Consider the following 19,371-nt stretch of genomic DNA (forward strand, 5'->3'; position numbering starts at 1 on the left):
AGTGCAAGAGGGTGCCCCTTTCTCTACATCCTTGCCAACACCTGCTGTTTCTTGTGTTGTTGATTTTAGCCATTCTGACTGGTGTGAGGTGATATCTTATTGTAGTTTTCATTTATATTTCCCTGATGAGGAGTGATGTTGAGCATCTTTTCATGTGTCTGCTGGCCATCTCTATGTCTTCTTTGGAAAAATGTCTATTCATGTCTTCTGCCCATTTTTTAATTGGATTATTTGGTTTTTGGGTGTTGAGTTTTATACATTCTTTATATATTTGGGATACTAACCTGAAAGGGTAATTATTAATACCTGATCTGTGTACATGCTGTGTTCCAAAAATTGACTTAACTTGTAGTGCCTAGAATTTAGAACTCATTTTCTCAGAAATGACAGCAGAAGTGGTGGCTTAGTTTCCAAATGAGCAAACAAAAACCTGTTTACCTCAAAATGTTGATACTGACAGTGCTAAGGCCCAAGTCCTTTATACCCAAGTCCTAAGCTTTTGAGTTCTAAACCCTGTAGGGAATGAAGTAGTCAGGAGGCAATATTAACATTTACTACTGAGTTCCTACTATGGGATTATAAATAAAGTACATAGTACAATATTTTTATATGCATTAGTTACTTTTGTTCTTACAATTCTATGACATTCATAAGTCTCGGCTTTGCCACTTTCTAGCTGTTCAATTGTTGAACAAATTAACTTTTCACATCTGAAAAAATAACAATAATCCTTGTTTCGAACAATTGTGAAAACTAGTTAAAACTATATATTTGAGTATCTTCCAAATATTAGTAGCTCTCTATCTGGTCAAATTGGGGATACTAACATCACCAAACAATAGAGCTTCCATGACATGAACTGACTCAATTTTCAAGGTCACACACCCAGAGGGCAATCAGAATTAGAACCCAGGTCTTCTGCCAACTAATATCTGCTTTTTTTCTCTATCCTCTATGTTATAGATTACCTCTGTGTACTTAATGAAAGCAAGACAGAAGGATTTAATGTGCTCATCTTAATAGACCTGCAACACTTCTATAAGTTTTTTATGTTAGTCTTCTCCTGGCTCAATTGTCAGTTGTTTAAATAACTCCTCTGATGAATGGGATTTTAAAGTGATTGCCAAGGAAATGAGACATTGCTTCTGATCTATCTCAATATAATTCTATGACTTGGGAGCTCTAGTTTCCTACCAGCAGCTTGCACAGTTTTGCAAATGCCTCTATTCTAGCCAGTTCCCTTGCAAAGCTCCCCACCCCAATAGCTTTATTGATATAACCTTGCAAAGCTTTTTTAATCCTCATTTTTCAATTGTGAAACATATCATTCATTCATAGATAGATAAATTTAAAGACAAGAAAATTTAAAGAAGAAGAAGAAACTCAACAATACCCACTAGGCAAAACATTTGAAACTCCTTCTGTGGCAACCACATCCCCTTCTCTCACCCCAGAAGCAATTAAGTTTTCATCAGTTCAGCTCTTTATGAGTTTCACCATTTCTATATGGATTACTAAATAATATATAATATAGTTTTGCCTGCTTTTAAACTTTATATTAATAAAAATCATATATTCTTTCATTTACTTTTTTTGCTCAATATAGTATTATGTTTTCGAGATTTATCAATGTACATTTGTATAGCTGTAGTCAGGGCGCGTGGGTGGCTCAGTCGGTTAAGCATCTGCCTTTGGCTCAGGTCATGATCCCAGGGTCCTGGGATCGAGTCCCACATTGGGCTCCCTGCTCCTTGGGAGCCTGCTTCTCCCTCTGCCTCTCTCTCTCTCTCTCTCGTGAATAAATAAATAAAATTAAAAAAAAAAAAGAATCCTGTATAGCTGCAGTCATTCATTTTTCTCTGCTGTATTATATTTCACCATATGAATATAACCCTATTTTATTCATTCTTCTAGCCATTTCGGTTGTTTTCATTAGGTATTTAGATAATACCTATATACATCTTCTGGTACATATGAGCATGCTTTTCTCTAGGGTATATACCAAGGAATGAAATTGCTAGGTAACACTTTGTTCAAGATCAACACACTAACTGTTTCCTGAAGGGGTAGTAACAATTTACACCACTATTAGCAACAGAATCATGGTCTCATTGCTCTGTATCCTCACCAGCACTTGATATCATCAGCTTTAAAAATTTTGCCAATCTGGCAGCTCAAAGTGATATCACACTGTCATTTTTAATTGCATTCTCCAGATTGTTAATGAGGTGGAATATGTTTTCAAGTTTATTGGCCATTTGAGTTTCCTCTTCTGTGAAGAGTCTGCCCAAGTATTCTTTTTTATGAAGGGATAGTTGACATATTATATTAGTTTCAGGTGATAAATAATGATTTGATATTTACTTACATTGCAAAACCATCACCACAATAAATTTAATTACCATCTGTCACCATACAAAGTTACACATTTTTTCCCCAAGTATTTTTAACCTTTATTCCTGGAATAATCAATCCCTTGTCAGTATAATGTGCTACAATTATCTTCTCTCAGTTTGAAGCTTGTCTTTCCACTCTTCGTATAAGTTTTATAGTTTAACAAAGTAGTTAAGGTGTGAACACTGGCGCTCGATTACCTGGATTCAAATCCTGGCTTCATCACTTACTGGCCATATGACCATAAGTAAATTACTTCAACTTCCTGCTTCAGTTTCCTCACTTGTAAAATGGAGAAAATAATCTCTCTCTCATAGGTGTGTTGTGAGGATTAATTAAGTTAATATGTGTGAAGCATGCAGAACAGCGTCTGACACATAGTAAACACTGTGTAAGTACTGCTACTATGTCGCTAGTATTGTTGAGCTTTAGTACCTCCTCAATCATATGTCAAATATCTTTCTACACATGGGTTGTTTCTGGGTTTTTGTTTTTGTTCTATTTATTTGTCTATCCCTGAACCAAACCAAACTATCTTAATTACTACAGCTTTATTCCGCCCCCCCTAAGTTTTTCATATAAAATTTTTGAAAAATACAGGTATGTTGTAAGAACGGTATTCTCAGTATCTGTATATATATTTTGCTCTTACCTAGTACTTCCCTAATCCTTTCTCCCCACTTACATCACTTCAGCCACACTCACCTTACTGTTGTTCAGATGTGCTGTGCATGTTTCTGCATCAGAGACCCTGCATTCGCTGTCCTTTCTGTCAGCAATACCCTTTACCCAGGGGATCCCACATGGCACTTTTTGTTATTTATTCAAATGTCATATTCTCAACAAGCCCTCAGCCAGCCACACCATCTAAAATTATAATATCTCTTACTAGTTAATATATATTTTATTTTATTTTATTTTTTATTATCTCCATCTAGAATGTCAGCTCTATGAAATCAGGGGGTTTTATCTGTTTGTTTGTTTGCTTGTTTGTTTCCACTGCTATATTCTCAGGGCCTAGCACAGTGCCTGGCACATGACAGATGCTCAAATTTTTCATTTAATGATTGTGTAATCTGGCTCCAAAATCTATGTATGCTTCCTTCATTAATTCATGATGCCTTCTGGGTACAATATTTGTCTTCAATTTAGCGCATTTAATATTTTATGTTATACTTAAATAAACTTCTTAGAATCTTAGAAACAGGATATTTATTCTAGGTGAGCAAAATGAGACATTTAATGACTGACTGGCCCATGATGGGCCAGTCAACATTGTAAGACATTGATCCCTTGCATTTGTTTTTTTTTTTTTTTTAAAGATTTTATTTATTTGACAGAGAGAGATACAGCGAGAGAGGGAACACAAGCAGGGGGAGTGGGAGAGGGAGAAGCAGGCCTCCCGCCGAGCAGGGAGCCCAATGCGGGGCTCGATCCCAGGACCCTGGGATCATGACCTGAGCTGAAGGCAGACGCCCAACGACTGAGCCACCCAGGCGCCCCCCTTGCATTTGTTTTTTAAAGGACAAAGAAGAGCAGAAAGGAAAAAAATAATTTACTAGCCCACAAAGAAAAGTCTGTTTTGCTTAACCCCAATTTTCTATTATGACCCTACTAAAAAAAACCTCTTCAACTTATATAATCCTCATATAAACAAACAACAGAGACTGGAATGCCTCAAATAAGCTTACTTGTTATTACTTCTGGTTTTCTTCTGCATATAAGTTGACCTTATATTTTGGGGGGCATATTGGTTCTGGTGGCTAGGCCCTATCTCAGAATTTCTGATTGAATAGGTCTGGTGCTGGGCCCAAGAATATGCATTTCTAACCAATTCCCAGGTTATGCTGATATTGATCTGGGGACCATACCTGAAGAACCACTGTACTAGATTAACTGGGAAAATATCACAATACTTGCTTCACTCTGCTTTTCATATTCCAAGCCCTGACTGGTAAAGCTCCTTGATTTCCATCTCTGCACTTAGTACTTAACCTTAATTTGGTATCAATTCTGATCTAAGAAGGCGGTCAACCTCAGTTAACTGTCATTAAGTCTCATTCACTACTGGTTCCTTTGACCTTAGTCCCCTATATTCTCAATGGCTAAATAACAACTATGGTCCCTAGTTTCCTGATGCCTGGCTCCTGATCCCAGGGGCCCTGCCTCACCACTTCCCACCCCAATGACTAGGTTTACAACACTTGCTTTCAGATCTCCCATATGTCAAATGTCTGCCATTTTAAGCCCCAACAAGTCAAGTGGACTCAACTTTGATATTTATAATGTACTAATTCCTGCCTTTCAAATGATTCTCTATGGATGCTCTCAATACTTTATGTTGACTTCTTCTATACAGTATTTAATTTCATTGTAGCCCAGATCTGACTTCTAGATTTATGTCTCCATGGGCCACTCCTTAGGTTGATGAATCATGCTCACACATACCTAGACCTACACTTACATTGAGACTCACACTGCCATATCTAATCTTGCCCATTCTATTTTAGGGTACAGTGGGGAGAGCCTTGGAGTCAGACAGACCTGGGCTCAAATCTAAGCTCTGCCATTTATTAATTATGCCATATTGCTAAGTAACTCAGCCTCTAAGAGCAAGACAGTTAAGTTGTTCTGAGAAGTCAGCGAGGTTATATGTGTAAAGCATCAAGAATAGAGGTTTATGAGGGTTGCTGGAGTGGGGGGGTGGGAGGGATGGGGTGGCTGGGTGGTAGACACTGGGGAGGGTATGTGCTATGGTGAGCGCTGTGAATTGTGCAAGACTGTTGAGTCACAGATCTGTACCTCTGAAACAAATAATGCAATATATGTTAAGAAAAAAAAAAAGAAAGGTAGCAGGAGGGGAAGAATGAAGGGGGGGGAATAGGAGGGGGAGACGAACCATGAGAGACGATGGACTCTGAAAAACAAACTGGGGGTTCTACAGGGGAGGGGGATGGAGGATGGGTTAGCCTGGTGATGGGTATTAAAGAGGGCACATTCTGCATGGAGCACTGGGTGTTATGCACAAACAATGAATCATGGAACACTACATCAAAAACGAATGATGTAATGTATGGTGATTAACATAACAATAAAAATTTTTAAAAAAAGAATAGAGGTTTAACAGTATTCATCAAATGTTAATTTCCTTCTGTTTCTCCCGCTGCCTCTCCTGGATTATGCAGCTTCCTTAGGTAAACAGTTTAGTTAAAAAAAACTAATATATTTTCCTGTAAAAACTTTTCTTTCAAATATCTATAATATCTTTTACTGGACATTGTCTTCAACCATAGAACTCTTTAAATAATCAATTCAGGATCAGCAAAAGTAAAACTTAATTAAGGAAATGGTCATAGTGTATGTGGTGTTAGGAATTGGCAGAAAAGAAGGAAGGGATTCTGTTATTGACAAAATAAGCCATGTTTTCATTATGCTTTTGGCAGTGTGACAAGAATGTCTATGTCCTTCCTGTATAGTATTTAGAATCAAATTTAAATTTAATGACATCCCAGATCTCTTTGAGAATCTATTTAATCTTATAGACCTTCTCCATAGAAAAATACATATCCACCATTACATTTCATGCGTTTCCCCCCTCGTAGGTTAAGAACTTCTGACCTTGAGCATAGGAGCATATACTAACCCAGAACCCATGGGAGTTTAAGGTAACAGAAAGAACATGAGATAAGTTGTCAGAAGAGCTTGAGTTGACTGTTCTGGCTCTGGTATTTAATAGATATCCAAGCTTGGGCTCCAACCTTTCAATTATTACTTCTCATTAGTAATTTGGTGAAAAATCATCCTTACCTACTTCATCCTTACCTTACCTACAGGGTTGTTGTTAGAATCAAATGAGAAAATGTACAGGAGAAAAGAATACTAGTTGAGATATTAGTTATTAACATTACCTGGAAATCTACTGAATTTATAAACACAGGAGCAAGCCTGAAATACCCAAACTGTTGAAACACATGGAATATATCACACCAGAGAATTTATTTAACATATAAAGAACCATAATCATGGAATTGATAATTTTTTAAACTAGCCCTATATACTTCAACTGTTAAAATCATCATGGTTAAAGCACTTACATCCTTTTTATAGGAAATCTAGAGAAACTTCAAGTCAAGATCTCTCTCTGGAATTGACAAATTTAGATATTTTGAGTGGAAATCAAATCCAAGGAGAAAAAAGATGAATAGTCCCATATTTCTCTCTACCCTCTAGGAAACATATTTCTTGCTATAAAAAAACCATCTGAGATGGAACAAGTCATGCTGATTTAATTTTCTTTCAGGGGACACAGGGGAAAACAAAGCCTTCTCTGTGGGAACAAGTGTCCTTCTATTTCAGCCTAAGTCTACTAACTAAGTCTTCTTTTAAAACTTTATAGAAAAAAATATATTTAAAACAGGCTATGAATATGATTGTATATTCTTTTTTTTTTTAAGATTTTATTTATTTATTTGACAGAAAGAGACACACAGCAAGAGAGGGAACACAAGCAGGGGGAGCAGGAGAGGGAAAAGCAGGCTTCCCACTGAGCAGGGAGCCCGATGCAGGGCTCGATCCCAGGACCCCGGGATCATGACCTGAGCCAAAGGCAGACACTTAACGACTGAGCCACCCAGGCGTCCCAGATTGTATATTCTAACCACAATTTCATACATCTAAAGTGGCAGATCTTCATGCCAGCAAAGTTGATTTCCTTACTCTGATTCCTCTTCTGGACCTAACGCTAAGAATTATCACTAGGACCAAATACGCCTTCATCATAAGACAGTAATACTATCCATATTCCCTTGACTGACTGCTCTAAATAACAATTCTATTACCTTTTTATTTCTAAATAATATTAGATTTAAAGAAAAGTGTTAAGATTGTACAGAGAATTCTTGTATACTATTCACCCAACTTCCCCTAATGTTAACTTCTTATATAACCATGGTATATTCATCAAAACTGAAAAATTAACATTCCTATAATACTACTAACTACACTATGACTTTCTCAGATTTCCCTAATTTTTACATTAACGTCCTTTTTCTGTTCCAGGAACCAATCTAAGATATCACCTTACGTTTGTTTACTGGTCATGTCTCCTTAGCTTCCTCCAATCTGACAGTTTCTTTGTCTTTCCTTGTCTTTTATAACCTTGAAGCTTTTGAAGACTACTGGTTAGTTATTTTGTAAAATGTTCCTCAATTTGGGTTTGACTAATGTCTTGTCATAATTAGACTGAGATTATGAATTTTAGCGAAGACTATCTCAGAGGTAACAGGCCCTTCTCATTCACTGCATTGTATTAGGGGGTACATGATACTACCCACATGACTTATTACTGATGATGTTATCTTGATCACTCAAACGATAAGTTTTCATGCTAGGAATCTGTCTGTATGGTTGCTAAACTTAGGCTGGTTACCAGGCTTATTTAGAAAACAAGCAGAGGTTCAGCCACTCAATTAATAAACACTTAATCAAATAATTAATAAACACTCAATTGATAAAATGAAGGCAGAATAATCAGATGGGTATTGGTTTGAGCCTATTTCTGCCATTTACTAGTTGTCTGTTTGGGAGCAAATAACTCAAGTCTCAGTTTCTTCATCTGTACAATGAGACTAATACCACTTCAGTCAGTTGTTATTTTATCCTTACAAGGTAGTACATATAAAGCACTTGGCCTGGCACAGAGCAAACATTCAATAAATGTTAATGCTGTTCTTTCTGAGGTTGGTGGTGGTAGTAATAATGTTAATATTATTTGCCAACCTGTGTGGTATTTTCATCGGAGAAAGAAGTCAAATTTTAGAACAGAAAACACAATGTGTTTATAAGATTTTTACACTCTTTAAGTGTAGTAAAATGTCCTATCCAAGAGATGCTTAACTAGAGATTAAATTGTGGTCTCTTTCTTCTTTAGCAAGAGAAGTTTGCAATTGCTTGGCCATTTGGGCAGGGGGAGAAAATAATCCTGAAGCCGATTCTCCCGACTGGGTGAAGAATCACTTGTTTGGGCTTCTCTTAGTTGTGTAAGTGCAGAGTGAATAGGCCCTGCTGTCCTGAGAAAAGGTTTAGCAAGAATTTTACTGGGGACGGAGGGAGATTCGGGGTTTGTTAGGTGAAAGATTCTACAAAATGTCCTCAACTGTAATGCTTGGAGCTGACTTGCACACGGGGATACGGCTGCATGTACAAACCAAAAGAGCCGATTGTTAAGATCTGGAACTTTGGAGCCTTAATGCAGAGCATCCTTGAAAGAACTTGGCACTGACGAGTGGGTTCATCCTCCCTCAAAGACCTGCCACTGCCTCTTCAAGGATCTGGACCAGTGACAGCATCATTACAGTAGTGAGCCAGCATCACCTGTCAGGCTGTTCGACCTCGCAGTGCCACACCAGTGAGAACCAGCAACAGCCGTGAACGTTCAGAACCACGTTCCCTGGATACTCAGCGTCAGAGGACTGACTCCTAGAGTTACTGGAAAATGAGTAATTAATTGTTGGAGAATGGGCTGCCTCAAAAGGAAAATGGGTTGCCACTGAGGCATATGAGTGTCAGAGTAATTAATTGGAAAAAAAATAAAAGAGGTAGGCCTATATCTGAACCCTGTTTATGGAAAAGTCTGCCATTTATATAACCATTCAACTTCCCCATATCTATTATATTCACTACCCCCACAGGCCTCTCTACAAAGATTAATAATTTTTTAAACTCTCAAAAGGTAAAGGGCCCTTGGATTTATTTTTAGCAACACAGAAAGAACATGGGTGTGGGGACCCTGCTTGACGCTCAGCAGCAAGGCTCGGTGGGGGGGTGAGGGGGGAGATCAAAATGCCATGCAATGTGGTGGGTGGTAGCAGCTACTGAAGCACGTAGGAGAGCAGATTCAGGCCCCGCGGCCGGCAACAAAGGGAGAGAGTATGGGCCTGAGAAGGAACCCTGGGACTGAGCAATTCCTTAAATTCAACTTAGAAATACAAACTACCTTTAGATTTGTGTGTATGTGATAGTGCAAAAATCACAAACTTAGTAGAGAATTACGCACAGGAACCCTGATATTATGGAGCATATCACCATTTTCACTATTGTCCACTCTTAACATTCTCTCTGTTCTCACTAATTATTATCCGAATTTTGGCCCTCACTAGTTTTCATTCTGCCTCTAATCTCCCCCTACTTATATCCATCCATTCTACTACTGCTAGGACACAGTGCTGATCTTTCTTCTGCTTAAAGATTGCTTCAGGAATAAAAGCCAAAGCATTTGTCTGGCCCTTGAGGCCCTCTGTGACCTGACCCCAGCAGGACTTGCCAGATTTATCTCCCTCTGCCCCCACTTCTCTTCTACCTTACATCCTGTGTAAGCACATCTCTGAGACATTAATCTTGCTCTTTCCTGTTTTCTAACATCCTTTCCCACCTTGTCCACTTCTGTAAGCCTAATCCTTTCCTATCTTCAAAACTGAGGTCAAAAGCTATCTCTTCAATGAAATCATCTCTGATTTTTTCAGCTATAAGTGAGATCTCCCAGATTCTTAATCTCCTTAACAGTTTATCCTTATAGTTTATGATGTCGGCCAATTTTTACTTCATATTATAATTATTTACATACTTTTTTTAGTGCCCTTACTAGACTGGAAGCTCCTTTGGAATAAGGCCCATTGTCTTATTAATCTTTAATTCCCCACAAGGTCTATTAAAGTATCCTGCACATAATTTGCTAAATAAATAAACACCTTGATACCAAATACTGCAATTTGTATGAACTTGATTATTTGTATTATTAGCATATATATACCTACATATTTGGGGGGAGTCTCTCAGCAGAAGCAAAATAAATGACCTTTTAACATTATCAGTAACAAAATTTTAACTTTAAAATATTTCTTTTAAAAATCTCAAGCTGGTCCAAAAGTGGCTTAATAAAATAAATAAGTAGAAGAGTCTGCAACATGGGTTAGGGAAAGTACTATGTTTGATCAACAGCAACTGTATCAACTCACTGTGACATGTTATGTTCATGTTCTCAAAGGTCACCAATAGCTGGAAGAAAGATGTGTTGTTTTTTTTCATCCATTTGACTACAGCTGTTATCTAGTTAATAATTAGAAGACCAGGAAGGCAGAGCATGCCCTGTATTGAATGGAGGGTTTAAAATAGAAATGTACTGAAAAACACACAGAGCCATCTAAACTGTAATAGACACACACTATTTACACTTAAATTCAATGCACTTGATGCCTTTTTCTGAATGAGCCCCTCTCTGGCCATTTATTAACATTCAAATTTTAGTCTACTTTCTTTTACCATGAACTTAACATGATACTTGGTGTAATGTGCTTAAAATATCTTCTAACACATAAACCATTGGCGCCGTACGAACATTTACTGAAACAAATTGATCATGATAGGATAAAGGCTGAGATCAATTACCTGCTTTTGACTAAGACAGCTACCTTTTAAAATTATACCTTCAAGGAAAAACATAAAAGTGAATTAAAAAAAAAGATAATTTAAACTAGATATTGGTACCATTGCAAGAATGATAACTGGGGTATAGAATAAAATTATTTTTAAATAAAATTAAAACTGTAAGGCTCTGTTTTATTTTGCCAAGGAATAGCAAAAGAATATGCTAGAAGATTTCTTGAGTTTGGTACACAATGTGTATGCAACTATCTATCAGACATCTCTATCTGAATATCTTACAATCACTTCAAAATGAACATGTTTGAACCCTAACATCATCATCTCCTTCCAGCTTGCTTCTCTGCCTATATTCTTTATCTAGTTAATGGAGTATCTCCTCACTCATGTGCCCAAACCAGGAAGAAACATGGAAGTCATCTCTCTCTCTCTCCCCCGTACTCCATACATACCAACAACCACCTAGCCCTGTACATTTTATTCTCCAAATACCTCTTGTATTGGTTCCCCCATCTCTTGCACCCTTGCCAACCCCAATGCCAGTGTCCAGTTTCACTGGCCTCCTTCCCTGAGCTCATTCTCTTCACCCACCAGACTTCTGACAGAGTGATTTTTCTTAAGAGCAAATCCAATATCACTCCTTTTTCAGTATTCTTCAATGGATAAAATTTTTTTCATCCCTTCAATGGATAAAATTAGGCCCTTTATGGTCTGGCCCTGTTTATTCTTCATCCATTCATTCTATTCATTCATCAAGTATTTACTGAATACACTTTGTGCCAGGCACTGTTGTAGGTGTTGGAGATACAACAGCAAACAGATAGACAAAAGCCTCATCTCATCATTTCCCACTCTCCTTCAACCCTTCCTCTCCATTGTTAACAAGTGTTCTTACCTTTGAGAAATAATGAGCCACTTGCACTCTACTAAAGATGACTTGCTATTTCATATAAATTTCTACTCATCTTTCAGGTCTCAATTTAAATGAAACTTTGTCTCTTAAGACTTCCCTGAATCTCCTGTGCCCTTTATGAATACTCATGTTTTGTTTGCGTTTCTATCTTTCCACTGAGACTAAGTGCCGTGAGCACAGGGATAATGTCTTTGGACACAGAGCTGGCAAATGCAATGCCTTTATTAAATGAAATGAGTGAATAAAATGACACAGCTTTCCTCAATTGTTAATTGTTTCTAGTAATCAAATAACTTTTTCTTGATCTCCCAGAATTATATGCAAAGTAATAAAGAAGAGTTTACACAAGCAGCTGTTACTCTCAATTATGACACAAGCGATGATTTTCTGAACCCCATGTGAACGTGAGCCTCAGAGGTTTGCCATCTTTCTATTTCACATTTATTTCATTATAAGTTGACCTCATGAGTAAAATTTTGCCCTCTGTCCTGGGGCATATTCCCATAATTAAAATGCAAAATAATAAATATTTCAAAATACACCTACTGTACAGCAGCAACCACAGATTTTATGTAAAAGGATATTACACCACTAGAGAACTTCTTTGTTATCTTACAGAGACAGTCTATAATGATGCACCTTGCATACTAACCTACTATGAATGCATTAAAAAATCTCAAATCGGTATATAATTGCCTACATATAAAGCCAGCCCTGACAATATTTTAAGGGCTATAGTAAGAGATTCAGGCTCTCACTAGGCAAGCTGATTTTTGAGATAAAATGTTATCTGATTTCTCCATTCACTTATTAAACATATGTCCAAATATAAATCAGGAAAACATTAGAAATGCATTGCAAAACAAAAACTGAAAAGTTAAGATATCATAGACCAACTCTTCCCAATTAAACAGGTTGGAACACCAATGGTGCTGTGAGGGGGTGGCCATCTGTCAGTACATAAAGGACTTTGTGTTTGCACATAAAGACGTTGCTCAACCCACATCTGGCTCCCATAGCCAAATTCTACCCTCACTAGGGCAACTCCCACTGAAAATATAGGGGCATAAAGAATAGGGAGATGAATTTTTTAAAAGCCAGCTGTTTGTTCCATGGGCATTAGATGTACAAGAGAATCAGGATAGAATTGAGTCCATTATTCTATTTATTTTTAAAAAGAGAATAGGGAGGTGGAAACAGAAAAGAATTTTGAGTAGGTGTTAGGAGATCAGATTTCTCATCTCATTGTATAATCTTAGGAAATTCACTTGAATTTGCATGTTTTTTTCCTCCTGATAAGGTCTTCTTCTCAGCCCTCTGCCTTCCTAAATCATAACTTAGAAGGCTCATCTCAGTTCCCACCTCCTCTGGAAAGCCTTTTTCCTTATTACTTCAGTTTATTCTTTTCCCACTCTAAACTATTTGACTTAGAAATTCAGCATATATTTATAAACTGTTTTGTATTGGCTTCTAGTAGTTTTGTGCCCTTTAGTCTAGCATAGATTATAGGCTTCCAGACAAGAGCAAAAGCAATATTGTTTTACTCCAAAATTTTTGCTCCTCTTTGTGAGTCACCAATTCTATAATCTAATATACAACTTATGTAATTATATAATATATAATCTAATATACCCCAAACTCTAGTTCCAAGTTGCAAATGTTTCAATCCCAACACTTTTACTTACTGGTTTTTACCTCATGAGTTAGGCAATTTACCTAACTTCCAATTTTTTTTCCTGCACCAATGAGAATTATAATAAGAGTGCCTAGCTGATACGGCTGCTGTAGGGATTAAATCAACTGCTACATGCAAAGGGTTTAGGATAGTGCCTAGCATGTGTTCGACTAACTTTAACTATTATTATTATTATTAAATATTGATTGTCGGGGCGCCTGGGTGGCTCTTGATTTCGGCTCAGGTCATAATCTCAGTTTGTGAGATCAAGCCCTGTGTCAGGCTCTGAGCTGGGTGTGGAGCCTATTTAAGATTCTCTCTCGTCCTCTCCCTCTGCCCCTCCCCACTCATTCTCTCCCTCTCTCCCTCCCTCTTAAAAAAAAAAAAAGAAAGAAAATATAGATTGTCCAATTTTAAGAGGTTTAATATGTTGGGGCGCCTGGGGGGCTCAGTCATTAAGCGTCTGCCTTCGGCTCAGGTCATGATCCCAGGGTCCTGGGATCAAGCCCTGCATCGGGCTCCCTGCTCTGCGGGAAGCCTGCTTCTCCCTCTCCCACTCCCCCTGCTTGTGTTCCCTCTCTCGCTGTGTCTCTCTCTGTCAAATAAATAAATAAAATCTTTAAAAAAAAAAAAGAGGTTTAATATGTTTGTGAAAATGGAGGAAAATAATTTAAATTTTTTTCCTGTTAGAGTGAACAATTTCTTCTTTAGCCTATCAACAAAAACAAATACCCCAATCCTTCCTCATGCACAACGCAGGTAGATTTAATCCTCCTCTTTGGTGAGTTACCAATTCTACTCCTCACGTTTTAAAAAAAATAGATTCATCCTCTAGGAAGTTATTGAGCTGAATCTATGTGCCAGTCACAATGTAAGTGGACACACACACACACACAATTTAAGTCTCACAAAAATCCTTCATGTCACATATATTATTTTACATATGAAAACACTGAGGCTCAGAGAGGTCAGATATCTTAATGAAGGTCATACAGTTAGTAAGTGGGTAAACCAAGAATAGAACCAAAGTCACTAATTTCAGATTCCACTTCCTTTCTACTACACATACACTACTTGCCTACAATTTCCTTTTTCCTTAACTCATATATAATTTATAGCAGAGCAGAACACAGAGGTGTTTCCTCATAGTTTACCCATATGTTCTTGCCAAAGTACACAGTCCTGCAACTTCCCATTTCTGTTCTGGTCTTGTGTCAATTTAACTTCCTTTCTGGTAGCGAGAAATGCAGTGTTTACAGCTGGATTTAGAGCTCCTGAACCTTCCTTCTAAAGACTTCCTTTGAGTCCAGGTTTTTAAAGGATTTCAGTGATGTGCTGTTTGTTCTGACAAATTGCCTGACATTCTGAAATAACACTGTTAAAATTTTTTAAATTAAGTATTACTCTGCAGCAACCCATAGAAAAGGATTATGCATTTATCTCAAAAAAATTAATATACCTATCTTTGGGGCCATAGACAATCAAGAAATAGGGCAAATAAAACAAATAAAGATTGGTGGGAGCAAGGAGGAAGGTTTATTGGAAGAGAGGTCAAGAAACTGAAAGGCCAAACCATTGAGATCATCTACAGATACTGAAATCATCCAGGATTTTGACAGTTGTCGTGGTGGAGAGACAACAGTGAGCTGTGTATAAGAAATCAGGGGTAGCGGGGCGCCTGGGTGGCTCAGTTGGTTAAGTGACTGCCTTCGGCTCAGGTCATGATCCTGGAGTCCCAGGATTGAGTCCCAGGATCGAGTCCCGCATCGGGCTCCCTGCTCGGCAGGGGGTCTGCTTCTCTCTCTGACCCTCCTCCCTCTCATGCTCTCTCTCTCAATAAATAAATAAAAATCTTTAAAAAAAGAAATCGGGGTAGTTCCTGGTAGGGGAACAGCCACATGGAGGTAGAACAGCATGCTCTGCTGCTATGAGCTTCGGAGGCAGGGTTTTTAGAAAGGGAGAAGGGAGAGCACTCTGCAGTGGCAATCAGGAACAAGGAAGATTATCTATTGCAGCTCCAGGTCCAGAGATAAGAGGAACGAGAGAGAGAGAGAGAGAGAGAGAGAGAGAGAGAGAGAGAGAGAGAGGGAGAGAGAGAGAGAGAGAAAACAGACATCACTTTTAAGGGCTGCAGGGGAAGCAAGGTCCTTCCAGATGTTAATTAGAAGATAATGGTAAAGGATGTGAGAAATCAACATACTTTGACTATATGCAGATATTATAAAATTACATGTTACTTATCAAAAAAAAGACCTACTAAGGAAATAGAACCCATCAGGTATGCAGAGAAAACAGTCCATATAGATCAAGTAATAGTAATCATAATCATCATCATCATCATCATAATACAGGTATCTTCTCCCTCCTGCTTAACATCAATCATCCATTATTGAAAATCATATATTCTACATGAAATGCCAACAAAGAACCTATTTTCCAATATTTCAAATGAAAATAATTATAATTCATTACATATCAACCCAAAACTACTAACCAACTTTCTAGACTGTAACTAAAACACAGTAAAGCACCTATAAATAAGGAGCAAACTCCCATGTTAGGATGTAAAATGCTTACAACATCCCTTCCTGATCCAAAGCAATTTCCATGGTTGTTACCAGGGGACTTATATGCAGTAACATGCTGCACATCCTCTTTGTTGACATGTGGTACAATTTACAGATTGTTTACATGGGATTCTGAAATTATACCGATTTTATCTGGAATTTAACACAAGACTTCCCACATGTTACTTTAAAATGTTGTATATGGCATTACTGAGTTTCCGGGATATAAATACAAATTTTTCTTAAAGAACCATCAGCCAAAACACATTGAATTGAGAGATAAGAACATTCTAGGATATTTGGGTGTTAAATACCAAGAGCCTTTCTACTAAGAAAAACAACTGTGTAATTATGAAGTCATTCTGTTTCACGGAATAAGCACTTGCTTATTACATTTGTTCAACTGGACTGAATGGTAGCTTTAGTGTGTAAGCTTACACAAGTTAACTATACCCCCTAAACATCAAAATTCTCATATTCAAAGTGGGGAAATAACAGTGCTCTCCTCAAGGGAGTTTTCTGAAAATTAAATGAGATACTGAACATAAGTGACCTAGCATACAGTACATGCTCAAAAAATGGTTTCTAGTATTATTTTTATTGTATATCTAGAAAGTGTAGATTGTAAAAATTTACACATGCATTTTCTTGTTTGATCCTTAAGACAAAACAACTTTATACAGGAGAGAAACAGGACATGGATTATTATCACCACTTCACAAATTAAAAGATAAATGCTTAAAAAAGTAAAGTGACTTTCCCAAAGCTACATGGTTACCTGGCGATATCTACCAGGGTTGGAACCCTAAACCAGGGTTGGCAAACTTTTTCTTAAAGAGACAGGCAGTAAATATTTTAGGTTTGCCGGCCCACAGTCTCTGTTGCAACGAGTCAGCTCTGCCACAGCAGCGCAAAAGCAGTCACAGATGATACGTAACCACATGAGTGCACCTGTGTCCCAGTGACACTTTATTTACAAAAGCAGGCAGCGGGCTGGATTTGGTTCACGACTGTAGTTTACAGACCCCCATCCTGGATCTATGAGTTACTAGTCCAATGCACTTTTCCACTACTCTCTAGTTACGACCCATTTTCAGAACAGTGTTTAGCCTACATCACTTAATGGCACTAACTGTCGGGGGGGGGGCAGAATCAGGAATAATTTATAGGGCCACCTGGGTGGCTCAGTAGCTTAAGGATCTGACTCTTGGTTTCAGCTCAGTTACGATCTCATGGGTCTTGGGATCGATGGAGCCCCTTTTTGGGCTCCGCGCTCAGCAGAGAGTCTGCTTAAAGATTCTTTCCCTCTGCCGCTCCCCCCACTCACATGTCACCTCTCTCTGTGTCTCTAAATTAAATAAATAAATCTTTTTTAAAAAAGAAATAATTTGTGGGGCGCCTGGGTGGCTCAGTTGGTTGAGCGACTGCCTTCAGCTCAGGTCATGATCCTGGAGTCCCGGGATCAAGTCCCGCATCGGGCTCCCTGCCCGGCGGGGAGTCTGCTTCTCCCTCTAACCCTCCCCCCTCTCATGAGCTTGCTCTCTCTCATTCTCTCTCTCTCAAATAAAATAAATAAAATCTTTAAAAAAAAAAAAAGAAAGAATTTGTAAAAGATCAATGGAAACAGTAAGGTATTACATGAATTTTAGAATTACTGTTTTTCCCTCCTCTCCAGCTTTTAAAACTCTCTCTCAATGCTCCCCTTATTTCTTTCTCCTCTAACAAAGCAGTTTGGCCTAGAAGTAAACACTGTTTTATCTCTCCAAAGTGCTCAGGGAAAAACGTTTTTGCACAATCTCATTCTAAAGGAAGTAGTAGTCATGCCATTAGATATTAGAATGAACAAACTTATCCAAATCTCATCTTTTAAAATGGTAAGAAAGTTGAACCTTCTAAGGATGACTTGTGCGGGCATGTTTTTAGGGAGCAAAGGGAGCAATGATAAGCAACTACTATATTCTCAACCTCAAATAATAGAATGATTATCAGTTTTCTCATTATAGAAGCTGCATGACATGGTGATAGGGACACTGGGCTTGGAATCCTAACTGAGAATTCTTTCTCCGCCACTTAGTATCCTTGTGATTTAAAAACCCACATAAAAAGAGTTTCAAAGATTAAAACAAATAACTATTTTAAAATACCAATACCATCATAAGCATTGATTATTGTTGCATTTGAAATTATAAACTTCTCTTTCTTTTTTAAGATTTATTTATTTGAGAGAGAGCAAAAGCTAGAGAGGGAGAGAGCATGAGCAGTGGTGAAGGACAGAGGGAGAGGGAGAAGCAGACTCCCCACTGAGCAGGGAGCCTGATGCGGGACTCCATTCCAGGACCCGGGGATCATGACCTGAGCTAAAGGCAGACGCTTAACCGATTGAGTCACCTAGATGCCCCAAATTATAAACTTGTTAATCCAGTTCACATCCATATTTTTAATAGAGGTATAATATGATACAATATTGCATATCATGTGTACAGTATGATTTATAAAGCATCCAAGATAACTACAGCTGAGTATAAAGAAACTTCTGCCAAGGAGCTAAAAGTTCTTTAAAACTATTCCCTCATTTAAGCCAACAGTATTCCTTTGAAATTAAAACAACCCAGAATGTATTGTGTGATGTGTGCTAGGCATTTTACGCGCATCTATCCACTTAACCTTCACAACAACCTTGAGAAGAAACTGAGGCTCAGAAAAATGAAATAACTTGCTGAAAGCACAAAGCTCCTAAGTGGAAACAGATCTTGGATCTATACCCAGGTTAGGCTGATTGTAAAGCTTATGTTCTTTTCATTACATAACACTGTCTCTTCAGCTTTTTGATTTAGGTTTCACAAAAAGCTAGGTGCCTCATACAAGGTCAAAGAACAATTACTTTCAGTGTAATAGAAGGCATATCCTCAGATGGTGGGACACTGTTCTACTACATTAAGTTGCCTCCAAATAACATAATATTTTAATTTCCAGATAATTCCTACTTAATCAAGTTTTGGTCCCCCAAAATGTGCTGGTAAAACCAGTCTTTTCCCCACTAGTTGGAGAAATTAGGATATTACCAACTTTAAGCCTTAGATGTGCAAAGAAACAGTTCTGGCATTTGGATAAGAGAAAAAATAAAGCAAAGAGTAAGTTTCCTGAAAATCCAATGGTATGTGAATAAACATAATAAGAACGTTTCCCCTGGAAATGCCAGGAAGTTATCACTTCCAGAAAGGAGACTGCTTTCTCAATAATTTTTTTCCATGAAATTTAGAGAAATTATCACAAAGCAAAATTGGTGACCCAGGTCCTTTTGAAGAACTAGATCAGTAAATTAGATGCTTTTTAATTTTGATATTAAATATACAAAGTGAGGAAATAAAAGTGTATGAAATATTTTA

General features: G+C 37.8%; 1 protein-coding gene across 1 annotated transcript in view; it reads right to left on the reverse strand.

Annotated features, from left to right (window-relative positions):
• The window catches only part of MEGF9 (multiple EGF like domains 9), an 86,087-nt gene that overhangs the window by 24,186 nt on the left and 42,530 nt on the right, over positions 1 to 19,371 (reverse strand). The gene's annotated exons all lie outside the window — the stretch shown is intronic.

This window comes from Leptonychotes weddellii, chromosome 14, assembly GCF_054177405.1.
Source record: "Leptonychotes weddellii isolate Sample4059 chromosome 14, ASM5417740v2, whole genome shotgun sequence".
Taxonomy (NCBI): domain Eukaryota; kingdom Metazoa; phylum Chordata; class Mammalia; order Carnivora; family Phocidae; genus Leptonychotes; species Leptonychotes weddellii.